The 15,320-nt window shown below is 40.8% G+C and overlaps 1 protein-coding gene across 4 annotated transcripts in view; it reads left to right on the top strand.

Moving 5' to 3' along the window:
- The window catches only part of LIMCH1 (LIM and calponin homology domains 1), a 351,601-nt gene that overhangs the window by 228,888 nt on the left and 107,393 nt on the right, over positions 1-15,320 (top strand). For all 4 annotated transcript variants that reach the window (XM_011949047.1, XM_011949052.1, XM_011949045.1 and 1 more), the window contains one exon: positions 12,401-12,507. The gene's annotated coding sequence lies outside the window, so the exon portion shown is untranslated. The remainder of the gene's footprint in view (positions 1-12,400; positions 12,508-15,320) is intronic.

Raw genomic sequence — 15,320 nt, 5'->3', positions numbered from 1 at the left:
AATCCACAGACCACAGTTTATCACTGCTCTCAAGTCATATTTTACATGTCAAATATATGGGAACTGTTTAATGGCATATGATAGATAGTTAAAGCAGTTTTATTCTAAAATAAGTGAAGGTATTTTTCATTCAATTCCCAAAATGCAACTAGTGAATTATGTTGGAAAACAATCTGGCCATATAATATACTAATGCATATGTTGGGTTTTAAGGTTAGTTTAAGTAGCCTGGGGAATAGTTCAGTAATTTTTTGGAGGGATAGATTCCTTGGAATCCAGACAGTTTTCCTGATAGGCTGCACTGTGGTATTGCCCCTCAAGTGAGCTTGAATGTCAAGTCCTTGAGAGGCGGTACAGCTGCTGTTTGGATGGTCATGAGTCTGGAATCCAGATAGAGATAAAATCAGGGTGCAAGAGCCAACAGAGTCTTTGGGGTTGGGCACTCTATTTCCCTAACTGTCCTATGAGGAAAAAATAACTAATATATGCTATGCTGGCAAGGAATTGTGCTTCCAAAGCTCTTCCAAGCGGAGTTAATTAAGTAATGTATGCTCACTTCATTTTGTAGTTGGTCCTCTTTGACATCAGGACTGTTAACTTCAGCAAATGGAAGCAGCATTACAGCTTAGTGCATAGTTCCAAAAGAATATCTTTAAAGCAAAACCAGATTTGATCAGTTTGTATGCTAAAAATGATAGTAGTAATTCACATTCTACTCTAAAACTCTGAAAGAAAAATCCACATCTGATCCACTTTTGTGAGTGCAGCCAGTGTTGATAGTTTTGTCTGCCCTAGGGAGTCTCATTTTCCTTCTTTTGGAAACTATTCCTTCTCTATTCCTCCCTGACCAAGGATTCACAGTCTTTTCTATCCTCTTTCATTAGCTACTGTTGGAGGGAACTTGACCCTAGACAGGTCAATATGGGTCTTTTCCTGGGATGTTTTTCAAACTGCAAGTGAGAAGAGAGTCAGTCCTCTGAGGGGGTGCCAGCCTTCATGTATGACACTTGGGAACTAGAGGTTCATGTGGAAGAAACTCATGAACAGCAAGAGCCAATAAGCCAACATTCAGAGTGGGCAGACAAGAGATGAAGTAAGTCCAGGTCCCCAGTACCTGAGGCCTTGGTTTCCAGCTGTTTCAGTGGGTCAGCTGCATCCCCACCCTGCGCCCTGCTGGGTCATACTGGACTCTGTAATCCAATATATGCCTATTTACGTCTGGATTTCTCTCACTTGCAAATAAGAGTCTCTTATCATGACCCCTTCCTGCTCAAAACACTTAATATACTACCTTTCAAATAGCAAGTATGCCGTTGATAGCTTTGAGTAAGCTTTAAAAGTTAAAGTTAACATAGCCTAAGTGCTGACTCATCATCGTTTTAACCCAGACTCACACTTTGCTCCCATTGTTGAAAAAACAGTAGCAGATTATTTCAAATACCATAAAATATCCAACTTTATATTCCTTTTAAAAAATCATTTTTAGATACAGAATATGGGATGGGTGAAGTGAAGGGAATTTGCTAATGACATCTGTGAGTGAGAAGAAGGTAAAGGCATGGCAGAGAGGTGGAAGGAAGTAGAGGAGGCTTGTTCACACTTCTTCCAAGACTGGAAGAGGGGGCTGACCAAGAATGTCTGGAAGGATTAACAAGTGGATCCAGGAGCCTGCTGATGTGGGAGCTCATAAATTTGTGGCAATTCCAGGTCCAATCATGGCAGCATTATGTCCAGTAGCACTGGGAGTCAAGCATTAGGGACTTAGGGTGATAAATAATATTCCTCTCTTCCTCTTCCAGCTGAGACATAAACATGGGAATCAGACAGAGATCACAGTATCATCTTGACTTCTCATGGAACAAATTGGGGAACTTGAGTTTAGCGCTTCCACAAAGTGGGTTTGCCAATCCTCAATCCTGAATTAAATGAATGTATCCACCCATTTCTGGCACAGCTGGGCAACCACAGACCTCCCCCACAGAGAGAGGCCCCTTACCACATGGCAGAGACCGAGAGCTTGTCTCACGGAATGGAAGTGGCTGAGCAGGAATGTCCCATTTCTTCTCCCAAACCAACTTAGGAAAGGAGGAGGGAGGGCCCCGGAGTGTTATCCCTGCTGATGTCCCTCCATATAGACACACAGCTGATCCTTCTTCCAGTGGAGGCAAGAGATGGCTGGTTTCGATGCCAAGGCTCATTGTCCCAGGCTAACTGTTCCATCTGTGTTATTTCCTCTTCCTAGTCCTTGTTCTCTTATAGAATGACAAAGAGGTGGGGATGCTGAGGCTCCAGGCAGTGGCCTAGACTGGATCATGAAGGAAATAAGGCAACAAGGGGAGAGAGAAATGGACTGAGAGAAAAGAGCAAAGTCTGGAAATGAAAGAGCAGGTGTTATAGGAGAGAAAGAATGAGAATCCTAGAAAAGGGACTAAGGTCAAAGAGGAGGAACATTTACTTCATATGCCCCAGTTATTGTTGTTCTAGGTGATATCTAGGTTAAAAGAGAGCGAGAGAGCACTGCAAAGGCCCTGGCAGGAGCTCACCTGCCATGTCTGAGGACCAGCGAGCAGGTGCCTGGTTGAAGCCGCATCGGGGGTGGTAGGTAGGGGAGAGTCTCGGAGATGTGATCAGAAATGTTGTGGGTAACAGGTTCTATAGGACTTGTAAGGACATAGGCTTTTAGAAGAGAAACCTGGACAGAGAAGGGTTAGGCTATTCAGCCAGGAAGGGGCAGAGCTGGGATCCTCAATATGGTGGTGTGGCATTTGACTCCAGACACACAGTGCTTCCTGAAACAGTGCTCTGGTCTGGCTTCCCTGGCACTGTCTTCCCTGGTTCTCTTCCTCCTTATGTTTGCTCCTCTTTAGGCATGATGAACTCATCCTCCTCTAACTGTCCTTTACATGTGGATGATGTCTTTGGGTTAGCCTCACTCATTCCGTGTCTGACCTCTCCCAGGAAATATCCTGCTTTCCCTTGGCTTCTCCTGTGTTCCTGGGTTGGTGATTCTCAAACCTACATATTCTGCAGGGGCCTTGCTTCTCTACTCCAAACCCAAATATAAGTCCCTGATGAGCTGTGGCTCTCTAAATATAGAGTGCTCCCAATTTATTTCCCTTCCTCACAGATCTCCTCTTGCTCCTGTTCCTTAGGACGATCTCAATGGCTAAAAACCATGGCATTACCTGAAACCCCATCTTTCCCCTCATCCTCTATCCCCACATCCACTCAATGGCCAGTCCAAAGAGAGGTGCTCATATCTTCCCCCTCTGGTTTAGCTCTCCCTGAAATCTTTTGAAATTAGTTAATTAATTAATTAATTAATTAATTGTTTTGTTTTTGAGACAAGGTCTCGCTCTATTGCCCAGGCTGGAATGTAGTGGCCCAATCACGGCTCACTTCAACTTCTGCCTCCCAGGTTCAAGCCATCATCCCACCTTAGCCTCTTGAGTAGTTGGGACCACAGGTGCGCACCACCAGGCCCATCTGATTTTTTTTTATTTTTGTAGAGATAAGGTTTCGCCACATTGCCGAGGCTGGTCTCGAACTTCTGGGTTCAAGCGATCTGCCTGCCTCCTAAAGTGCTGAAATTGCAGGCACAAACTACCAGGCCACACCAGGCCTGGGATCTTAAGTGGACCCTCTCCTCCACTCATGGCTCTCTCCCACTGCACCTGACATCTTTTCCCAGGACTCCTGTTCTCATGAACTAGTCTGGCTTCCCCACTGCCCAAAGAACAGCCCAGATCTTTAGCAAGACACTCACAGCCCTCCTCTGTCTCCCCTTTCATAGTTCTCTTCCCCTCCTACCTCCCCTTTTCTCTTCTGTGATCCACTGCGCTTCTGCTCATTTCCCATCCATAAAATGTTTTCTTCTGCTTCAAGCAGCCACCCAGTGGCCACCTTCTGGGTCAAACCTCCCCAGAATTCCCCCAGGCAGAATGAGTTGCTCTTTTCTCTCAGTGGAAGAGCTGGTATCCTCATTAAGTGCTCCTGGCAAATAAAAATGCATTGAAAGTCTGGCAAGTACTGATTGTTGTTGGACATCAGCCAGTCACTGGAGTGTGACTGTTACCCATACAGACTGAGGCAGCAACTGTGAACACACGGCAGGTACAGGAAATCCCCAAATTCTATTAATTACTGGGTAAGTTCCTAGAGATATTTTGGTAATGTATTCCTTAAATTCTGAGTTTCTTCATTGCATTTCTGTTAAAGGGAGTTTGCTTCAAATGTAGAAAACCTAACCAAAACAATGTTTAAAAGAAAAACAAGTCTTATAGGTAGAATAGAAAAGTAACATTATTGTTAGTTGTGGATTTCCTAACAAGATCTGGGTCTTCTGTGACAGACTTGCAAATCTGAAAGTCTTTCTGAGGTATGCTAGTCCTTATTAAAATTTCTTCTTTCTTTTCTCATTCTCTTGTTTGCTTGCTTGCTTGCCTGCCTGCTTGCTTGACAAGGTCTTGCTTTGTTACCCAGGCTGAAGTGCAGTGGTGCGATCATAGCTCACTGCAGCCTCTACCTCCTGGGCTCAGGTGATCCTCCCACCCCAGCCTCCTGAGCAGCTGGGACTACAGGCATGCTCCAGCATGCCCAGCTAATTTTTTAAAAAACATTTTATAGAGAGAGTCTTGCTCTATTGCCCAGGCTGGTCTTGAACTTCTGGCCTCAGGGGATCCTCCTGCTTCCGCCTCTCAAAACACTGGCAATACAAGTGTGACCCACTGCACCTGGGCCTTATTAAGATTTTTAGGGCAAATATTTCTTGTAGAAAATATATAAAAACTAGAACTTCAAAAGAGGTAATTCTAGTTTACATTTTAATATTTTCCACCTAGTCTTTTCATTTATAGAAACTGAGAATTATATGGATGCTTTATGCATATATTGCATTTTAAATATCTGGCAGTAAAGGTGTCTGGATTCATTTGAAACCCAGAAGAGCATTCCCTTCATTTTCTGTGAACCCAAATCCATGATCATGTTGATCTTTCCCTAACGGGGTAAAAGAAATAAAGCCAAGAAGGTTGGGCACAGAAGGGAGCTTCTCATTCCCTGTCTGGTTTCCACAGAGAACTACCAAATGCAGGGTGTCTGCCCCAGAGCCAGAAAGCTGCTTGCTCTGTGCAGGAGATAAAGGAAAGAGAGAAACCTTTTTTCAGATGGAAATGACAACTGAAGAAAGAGAAAGGTAGCAAGGAGCTTCTTACTTGCCTTCGGAAGAAAAGAGGAAGAAGGGCTTGGATGAGGCCCCCTCCTTCCGCTCGTTCTCCCTCTGATAGCACTGCCATGGGCTGAGGAAACCTCTTCTGTAGCTATTGGGATCCTTGATCCAACTGTTGTCAGAGGAGACGTGCACCTGGCGTCTCTGAATATGTTTTCCCACTGAAGTGTTCTGCCCAGCTTTTAGGTTCCATCATGTAATTCCTACTCTTCTTCATGTGTACTTTGGATGAAGTAGGCTTTTCTGGTCTGACCTTAGAACCACCATGCAAGGATTTTTGTCTGTGGGATAATTACAAATGATGGCTTATAAGCAGCCACCTTACAAATGACTTTTGGTATGTAGCCTGCCCCTAAATTTTAGGCTATTTGTATAAAACTGTCAAGCTGCTAGTTAATAACAACTAAGTAACAATAGCAGCAACTATCTTTTTTTTTTCTTTGCCATCTCCTATGTAACTGGCAAGTGCTATACCTACACAGTGTGCCTGTTTTTCATAGATGGATAAACTGTTCTTCATCATCACATCTTCCATGGTCCTTTCGTGCCTGAGTGAACAAGAATGTCTTAATAAAAACTTCCATACAGTGAGTGCCTAGAAGGTGCCAGACACTGAGCTGTGTTCTTAATGCATGTTTTCTTTAATTATGACATCCCTACAGGTCGATAGCATCCCCCACCTTATGAGTTAGGAATCTGAGGATATGAGGATCAGAAAGGTTAGGAACTATGCCCAAGGACACGTAGCTAAGAAGCAGACAAGGCTTCTTACTGGAAAAGCTTCTAACTGGAAAAGCTATTTGTGCCCTGTTCCTTGATATGTTTGTTCTTCTCTTGCTTCTGTTTTCTGATTTGATGTCATAACTCTGTTTATGTGTATCTTGAACAATTCCAGTTATTTGATGGATTGTGAAGACTAAGGAATTTTGCTTTATTCATTGTTACAGATACCTAGAAGACCACGTAGCATATTGAATTGAGTTTATTTAAATATTTAGTGAGCACTTGGTACATGTCAGGAACTTTGCTATACTCTGGCATAGAGACCATCCTGGGCTATTCCCTCACCTTGCCTTTGGAGTGAGAAAGGAAAGGGAGTGAGTTGCAAGGATGTCTTTAGAGTAAGAGGCCCTAGGAAGGTAGCAAGCTCAGGTCTTACCCATAGCCCTTGGGGAATGTTTTTATACACAGGGCAGGCCCACAAATCAATGAAATGAGAAACCACTGGCCCATGAACAAGGAGGGTTTAATGTATGGAAGTTACATAAACAATGGTATAAATCCATATATTAATATTAGTCTAGTACAAAATAGACTCTGAGGAACTTTATGTTATGTCTGTCTGTTGAATTGAGACTCATGTTATGCACTGCTTGCCAATTAGCCAGAAATGGTGACTTTCCATCAGTAGCACCTGAGAATTTACCTCATGACTTTGCGGTGGTCATCTCAGAGGTGACAACCATTTTTCCCTGAATTTTGTGGAATAGATTTTTACCAGTGAAGTCACAATCCTACCTAGTCAAATTTATCTTTTAGAAATTCAAGAACCTTTTCTCATAAACTTTTTTGGGAAAAATCTCAAAGATACAGAAAAATTCGAAGAAAGGTATGGTGAATAATGGAATACAGGGTCAGCCAGCTATGGCCTATTGACCAAATTCACCCAATGCCTGCCTTGGTAAATAAAATTTGTTAGAATACAGACACACACGTTTGTTTATATATGATCTGGTTACAACAACAGTGTTGAATTATTTTAACAGAGACCACCATGTGGCCCACAAGGCCTAGAAGATTTACCATCTGACCCTTTATAGAAAAAGTTGACTGACCCTTGATCTAGATTCACTGCTTGTTACTATTTTACTGTTTGCTTTATCTCTGTCTTCACAGACAGGCAGACATAGTTGCAACCTCTCTCTCTGTCTCCCTTCCCCCACACGTGTGAACATATATACACTTGCATACTTTTTTTTTTTGGAACCATTTGAATATTATGTTACTGACATTATGATAATTCACCCCTAAATAATTCATATGGATGCTTAAAAATAAAGGCAGTCTCTCATATAAATGCAAAATCATAATCACACCTAAAAAATTAACATTCATTCAACAATATCATCCAATGTGCAGTTCATATTTAAATTTGACTTTTACACCCTCACTTAGTTTTGCCTCTGGGATCTGGGGTCTAATCAAAGATCATGCATTGCATTTGGTCATGATGACTTTGATCGCCAATTTTTGTTTTACGTGACATTGACTTTTTTTGAAGAGTCCTTTAAAAACTTCTTGCAAAGATGTATGGGCTTGTTAGCTCCATGATAGTAAGAGCTAAATATATAGCCATTATAGTAAAGCAGTGTCTTGTACTTCTTTTCCCTTGGGATAGAGACACTTTTAGTGTTTGGCTTCCAAAGTTAACACACTAAGATGTGGGCTTTGCTGGAGATTGTAAATGTGGAAAAATCTCAGTGTGAACAGCAAGGCAGATGAGAATTCACAGGATGCATTTTATGTAATTAAAGGCACAGCCTTTCTCGTTTGCTCCAGTTGCTACCCTTGCTAGCTCTTGGCTGGGTGGCTCTTCCTTCTGGCTTTTCTTCTGCCTAGGGCCTGGCCCCACTCCAGCATCATTAGGTTGTAGCAAGAAGCTGGAAACAGACCTGCAGTTATTTAAATCTTCTAGCCCAAATTGTTTGGGCTGGCTGGCAGCACAAAGCTTTTGTGTTTGCAGGCTGCGTGCTGAACATAGCATGGTGTTCAAGGGCGGGTCTGTGCGTCTGCAATGCACATAGGAGGAGCACCCTGTTGGGAATCTGTGGGGGTCACAATCATGCACCTCTTAGGGGACTACATGCTGGTCACAGATCTTGTCCTTTATTGTGATGTCAAATGATTCCCAGAGAGTGTCAACACTTTCTTTGCTTTCCTCTGGGCAGAAAGCACTCAGAGCTTAAAGGCCAATCAGTGGATACTTGCACTCTCAAGTGAAGACTCATCTGACTCTGTACCAGTCACTCTTTGGTTTGGAGTTGCCTCATTGGGTAGTTAAAGGGTTTGTTTACTGTTCCTGAATGGTAGAATTATACATGAGAGGTGCACATGTTTTTGAATGTGGTATCCTCAAGATTGTTCAAGGCTAGAGTCAGTGGAGAATTTGAGAGTCACAGAGCCAAGTAAGTTAAGAGAGTGCATATTTATGTGTGTTTGTTTGCTGGTGGGAGGCAAGGAGGAAGAAGAACATCATAGAGAAAGAGAAGAGACAAGAAGAAAAAAACTAAAATGGAAATTTCAGGAAGGCTGAATTCAGAACAAGGTACCTGGAAACTTGGAGAGGTGGGAAAAAGAATTGGTACTTTTCAGACTTAGATTTTTAACATCTGGGGAAACTTTTTTTCCCCCCCACTGTGTGGAGTTAATTGGGAGTTGGATTTAGTAGCAGGGTGACTGGTATGGTGTATAACCTCTCTGTGCCTCAACTACTCCTCTAGAAAATGGAGACAATAACAGTGACTGCGGTGTATGGCTGTTTTGAAAATAAACGAAATAATCCATGTACATCCTCAGAACAGACCAGGTAGATAGATGGCAAATGCTTGAAGAGTATAAGCTACAAACGTTTAGTTTGTATTATTAAGTGCCCCGTTGGTGAATATATCTGGTGAATTATATTCACCATAATGGTCTGATATCTAAAGCCTTCACCTATCTTTAACCTATTTTCTTAACAATAATGGGTAAATTTTTTAAAGCCTTTTAAAAAAGAATTCACCAACTGCGCGTGGTGACTTATGCCTATAATCCCAGCACTTTGCAGGGCCAAGGTGGGCAGATCACTTGAGCTCGAGACCAGCCTAGCCAACATGGTGAAACTTCATCTCTACTAAAAATACAGAAATTAGCCAGGCATGGTGGTTCATGCCTGTGGTCCCAGCTACTCAGGAGGCTGAGGCAGGAGAATCACTTGAACCTAGGAGGTGGAGGCTGAAGTGAGCCGAGATTGCATACTACACTCCAGCCTGGGTGACACAGTGGAACTCCATCTCAAAAAAAAAAAAGAAAGAAAGAAAGAAAAAGAAATTCACCGGCAAGCTTTGATTCTCATATTGACAAAATGTTTTTCCACTTTTTAGCAATAGTTTATTGTACTAACTTTTTATCTCCATATGTGCTCATAAATATTCCAATAATAATAAAGTAGGTGACTTTTATTCCTTCTTCTTTTTCTAACCAATCATTTACATGTAAGCATACCAAGTGAACATCCACATGTACTTCTTCCACTGGCAATAAGAAAAGCAAAATTCCAGGGAGAAGATTTTGCTCTCTGGAAAATGATGTGACCGAAATTGGAAGTCTGAGTACTGAGTAAAGACAAGTCTGGAAGCAAGTAAGACTGGCGTAGTTGGCATAGCTAAAATCAGTAATACATTGATATGTCTTGTGATAACACAGTTAATTAGAAAAAATGGTTGAAAACAATTTATTTCAAGTAACTGAAATATTGGGACAAAGTAAGTATTTTGAAAGGATAGATGTTGTATTTAAATTAAGTAACAGGGTGATCAATGCACAACTAGAAAATTTGGGTCTGTTAAAAAGGACTCCATATCACCACTTTTTTCATTCCTTGCCTTCTTTCCTTTTCTTTTCTACCTAGGACAGGCTCGATCAATGAAACATATATGGCAGAGAAGGTGGAAAACTGTAAAACTCAGGGGATGGGAGGGAACTCTTACATTTGATAATTTAAAAATGTGGAAAGTGACTGAAGGAGACACTGGTGAGCGTATAGGTGACCTCAGAATTGGTCTGAGCAGCTAGCTCACTGTCAGCCTCCGAGAGTTCTTGTGAACGATGGCATCTCTTGCCTGCTGAAAAAGACCGAGGCTTTACCCAAAAAGAAAACATCCTGGGATGAAGGCACCCTCGTTGGGGGAAAGCAAGGTTGTAGTAACTCCTCATTGGTCTCCCTGTCTCCCATCTTGTTCCTTTGAATACTTCCTTCACACCGTCTACCTCCCGCCAACCCCACCTGCAGCAATCTCCTTCCACCATAGATCTAGGCTTTCACTTCTCAGATACAGCCCCCTGTGACATTCTGCAACTTGCCTTCCATGGCCTTCGAGGCCTGTATGATCCGCCTCTACCTGCATAGCCTCATCTTCCTTTGGTGCTGGCCTCAGATTTTTATGCTTGAGTTCCTCACGTAAGACATGTTGTTTTGCACCTCCATCCTTTGGGGGCTATGTGATCTTGGACAGTTTGATAAATTGTTCTGTGCCTTAGATCACTCATCTGTCAAAATTGTTCATAAAGTTGTACACGAATTAAATGCGTGAATATATGTAAAGTTCTTGGAATAATGCATGGTGAATAATAAGGGCGATGGAAAGGTTAGCAACTTATTGCTCTTGTTATTTTGAACCTGGATGTATTGATTTTTTATTACTGCATAAACCTAATGTGTTTAAACACCCTTTGGTTATCTCTCATTTTCTGAATGTCAGAAGTCTGGACATGGTGTAACTGGGTTTTTAGCTCAGGGTCCCACAGGACTGAAATCAAAGTATTAGTGCGGGCTGAGATCCTATCTGTACATCTTCCAAGCTTCTTCAAGCTCATGTGGTTATTAACATAATTCATCTCCTTGCAGCTATAGAATTCATGGCCAGCATGAATTCTGACCTCACCTTCTTCTAAGAGCTTCCCTGATTAGGTCAGGCCCAATCAGATAATCTTTCTTTTGATTAACTCCAAGTCAACTTGCTAGTGATATATCACAGAGTGATAGCCCATCATATTCACAGACTTCACTTGCGCTCAAGAAGAGGTGTGTACATTGGGGGCAGGATTCTTGGGGGTTATCTTAGAATCTGGACTACAAACTGGGTAACTGGGAAATATCTTTTCTGTTCACTCAGTTGAATTGCACGTGAGTGAATATATGATTCTGTAATCACCATCATTTCAGATTTTTGTAGCATCTTTCTCACAGCATTCAGATGGATTCATATCAGTCTGGCTTCTGGAGCCGACATTCCCTACCCTGTAGTTTTCACTAACTGATGGGATCAGTTACCACCTTCAAAAGTCTTTTAGGAAGAGGACAGTTAGAGACTTGTAACTGATAAACCTCTTGACTAATATCCTGGAGTTCCAAAAGGATAACCCACAATTTGCAGTCCCTTTCAGAACCATTTGTTTGTACTTAATGACTTAAAATAGATGGAGACTGACCCCTCCTTAATTGTCAGTGGTGCCTGCCAATTCAGAGTAAATTTGTATCTGCTAGAGAAAATTTCACTTTCTTTTGACAGGCTTTTGCATTAGTATTTTAAAAGCTTTCCCTGTCCTTTTTTTCTCATTTCAATTAAGTCTAGATTTTCTTTTTCTTGCATTTAACCCAGTTTATAATCCACAAAGAGGTATTACTAGTCAACACCCATAAAGGTATTACTAGTCAAAACCCATAATGGATGTATATACAACAAGACATGGACAAAGAAGCAATAAGGAATACCTGTTTTTGAGTACAGTTCCCCCTAACAATGTTAAGTTTTCCTTTTTTTGTTTTTTTTTTGTTTTTTTGTTTTTGTTTTTGATTTGAGACGGAATCTCGCTCCGTCGCCCAGGCTGGAGTGCAGTGGCACAATCTCGGCTCACTGCAAGCTCTTCCTCCTGGATTCATGCCATTCTCCTGTCTCAGCCTCTCGAGTAGCTGGGACTACAGGCCCTGCCACCACGCCTGGCTAATTTTTGTATTTTTGGTAGAGACGGGGTTTCACCATGTTAGCCAGGATGGTCTCGATCTCCTGACCTCATGGATCCACCCGCCTCAGCCTCCCAAAGTGCTGGGATTACAGGCGTGAGCCACTGTGCCCGGCCTAAGTTTTCCTTTTAATGGCGTTTTACTTGTAGTTTTATACAAATGTGTCAAGCTAAAGGGAAAAATGAATCTGGCATGGCTGTGGGTTTGGAGGTTTGAAGTGTCTGTTTATCTGGCATTTCCTAACAAAGTATGCTTTCCTAACAAAGCAAGCTATGATTTAGACCTGACCATAGGTGCCTTAGTGACCAGTATCCCTACAGCAACTTGGGAGGGGCTGGTTCATAAAGATAATCTAAGATAATATAGACCTGGATTTCTTTTTTTCCTTTTAGGACAATATTATCTTATTCTTGAGAGGTTGTAAAGAGCTTGGCCTTAAAGAATCTCAACTTTTTGACCCGAGTGACCTCCAGGATACATCCAACAGAGTAACAGTCAAGTAAGTAAAGCATGATTTATGTTTAAGGGAGACTCCTTTATAGTTTGATTTGCAATTTTGTGATGATGTTGTAAGTTCTAAGAGACAGAGAATTGGTTATGCTTAATAAAATAAAAATGTGAAGCTAAAAATCAACTTTCGAAACAACTCACGTCGGCTTTCCCTCTGTGCATAGCTTTCATTCTAATCATAATTTTTTTGAATGCAAAAATCTTGCATATAGAGTTTGAATTTTGAAGAGAAGGAGAAAAATGTTAAATAAAGCTTAACAGAGAGGCAAGAAACAAATAGGCACAGAATCAGTGTGTTAGACAAAAACTTTTATTGGCGCCAATTGAGCATTTGAATAGGCTCTTGGAAGGTAAACAGATCTGAACTCTGCTATGCAAGGAAGACATTAGATTTTGGAGAACTCACTTCTTCATTTACAGTAGTAACTGTCTTCTCATATGTGTCAATGATCAAGTTCTTTGAAGGTAGATCATTGGCACTTTGACTATATCTACTTAGTGAGCCCTGTTTGGGCCAAATAAGTCTTGGAGCAGAGTGTCACAATAAAAGAGACAGCAATGTACTTCATGTAAAGAAATAACTTGTGACCAGGGTACGAGATGGCAGAGATAACTTTCCTGTAGTTTAGAAGTTCTTTAGATCCTGCTGATTTCATATAAAACATTTTCCACTTTAGCCAGACAATGTTTGACATGGATATGCCTAAATAATAAACATAGTTTCATAGATAGGGTCTGTGAATTAGTAACTTTTCTTCTTTTGATTGTTTTTGGAGTCATTTTATCATGAAAGAACAGAAAAGGGAGAGAAGCCAAAATTCAGAGCTGTTAATTTTATACTATTTGCTTGATTTTATACTATTTGCTTGATTTTTATACTATTCGATTTATACTATTTGCTTGATTTTTATGCTATTTGGTTTTATACTATTTGCGTGATTTTTTATACTATTTGATTTTATACTATTTGCTAGATTTTTTTATTTTTTAAAAAGGATGAGGAAAAATAGGAAAAAAGTGACTACTGGATAAAATAAAATTTGGATTTTATGATTCATGACTGGGAATATGGGGGAATCAGTGGTGATCTATTATCTAAAATTACTTTTCTATTGTCTATATGCCATTCTTTAAAACTTCTCTTGGAAAAATTTTAGCTAAGCGAAAAAATAACAGAGTAAAATTTAGGATATTTGAATATGGAAACTACGCTAAACCTCATCTTGGTCATCACATGCCCCATTTATTATTGTACTTAAATCTATCCTCTATAAACCATTGTTCACTTTAGAAAATTGTTTTAGGTTCTGCCTCATCTCCCATTCATAGTTTCACCAGGGTGGCAACTGACCAGAAACAATAGTAACTGTGCAGCTTTGTAGGTAATAATTAGTCACACACACATTGCTTGGAGGGTGAAGGAAAGGTCACTTTGAAAGTGTCTGCTGCTGCATTCATTTTTTTTTTTAGAGCCACTTTAAATCAATATGTTACTAAACCAGAATTCTGAGCCTGATTGGTTTTAAAAATTCAGAAATCGTATCACCTTTATTGCTTATCTACAAAAAACTGGGCATCAGGAAAATGAGGATCTAGCCCTAGGTCTGCTGCTCACTAGATCTGAAGCCCTGGTTAAGCTCCCTTCTTCAGCAGGCCCCATGTATTTATCTGGAAATGGATAAAATGGAAACTGGACAGAATATTCCATCTGGTATGATTCTAGGTAAAGCTTGCTCAGTGCAGATATGGGAAGATGGAACAACCGACTTGTAAAGAAAGAGATTTTAAATCAAGGTGTGGAAAGAAACCTAAAGGGGAAAATGTCACTTAGGCAAATGATACATGGATACAGTCCCTTCTTAGTTACTGTACCATCTTTTTGTTTTCCTGTCCATTTTTCCTTCTTCGTTTTCTGTCTCCTTTTCTTCCTTCTGCATTCCCTCCCCTTTTAATCCTGTCTTTCTTTCCATCTATCTCTCCTTTTGTATGTCTTCTCCTCATTTTCTTTTTAATGTTTCCTTCACTTGAGTACTCTTATTTTCTTTAGGCAATACTTTGCCATCACATTCCCCCATGACCCTGGCATTTTTCATTCATTCATTCAACAAATGTTTGCTGAGCAGCTTCTATGTGTTAGATACTTTTCATCACTAGAGAAATAGAAGGAACTCAGATAGCCAAGGTCTTCTGCTCATGTGGAGTTTACAGTCCAGTGTCAAGAAACAAGAAGCAAAGAAGTAAACAAAGAAGATCATTGCAGGAAGTGATAAGTGCTGAGAAGAAAATAAAATGGAGTAATAAGCAAAAGACAGTGGCCAGTCCAGAAGTGGCTGAGGGTGGCTTCTCTGAAGTGCTGGCATTTCAACTGAGCAATAACTGGGGGCTGAGACACACATGGGAATGAAGAACAGGCTGTGGGAAGATCTGTAGGGCATTCAGGACAGAGAAAGAGTAGGTACAAAGGCTGGGGAAGAGGAAGAACGACAAGCTTCATGTTTAAAAGAAAGAAAAGTAACTGGTGTGGTTGAAGGATAATGTGTAAGGACGTGTGTGGTGGGCGTGGCAGTCCACAAGCGGGGTAGGATGTTGAGCTCAGAATCATTATAGAGAAAAAACATTTTACTGTATGAATATTTCAAAGAACATAAATAATTTTAGCTTAAAATGATTCTATAAATTCACTTACAGTACTTAGAAAGTTTATAGTTTTAGTAAGTAATAGAGTATGGAATAAACTATTGGATTTCATGTATTTTTGATAAGTGATGCTGGTTTAATTTGGCACTGTGCAGGGAATGCTTG

The sequence above is a fragment of the Colobus angolensis genome, unplaced genomic scaffold (assembly GCF_000951035.1).
Source record: "Colobus angolensis palliatus isolate OR3802 unplaced genomic scaffold, Cang.pa_1.0 Scaffold29, whole genome shotgun sequence".
Lineage (NCBI taxonomy): Eukaryota > Metazoa > Chordata > Mammalia > Primates > Cercopithecidae > Colobus > Colobus angolensis.
Note: the sequence above shows the minus strand (reverse complement) of the source record. Positions and strands in the feature narration are given on the sequence as shown.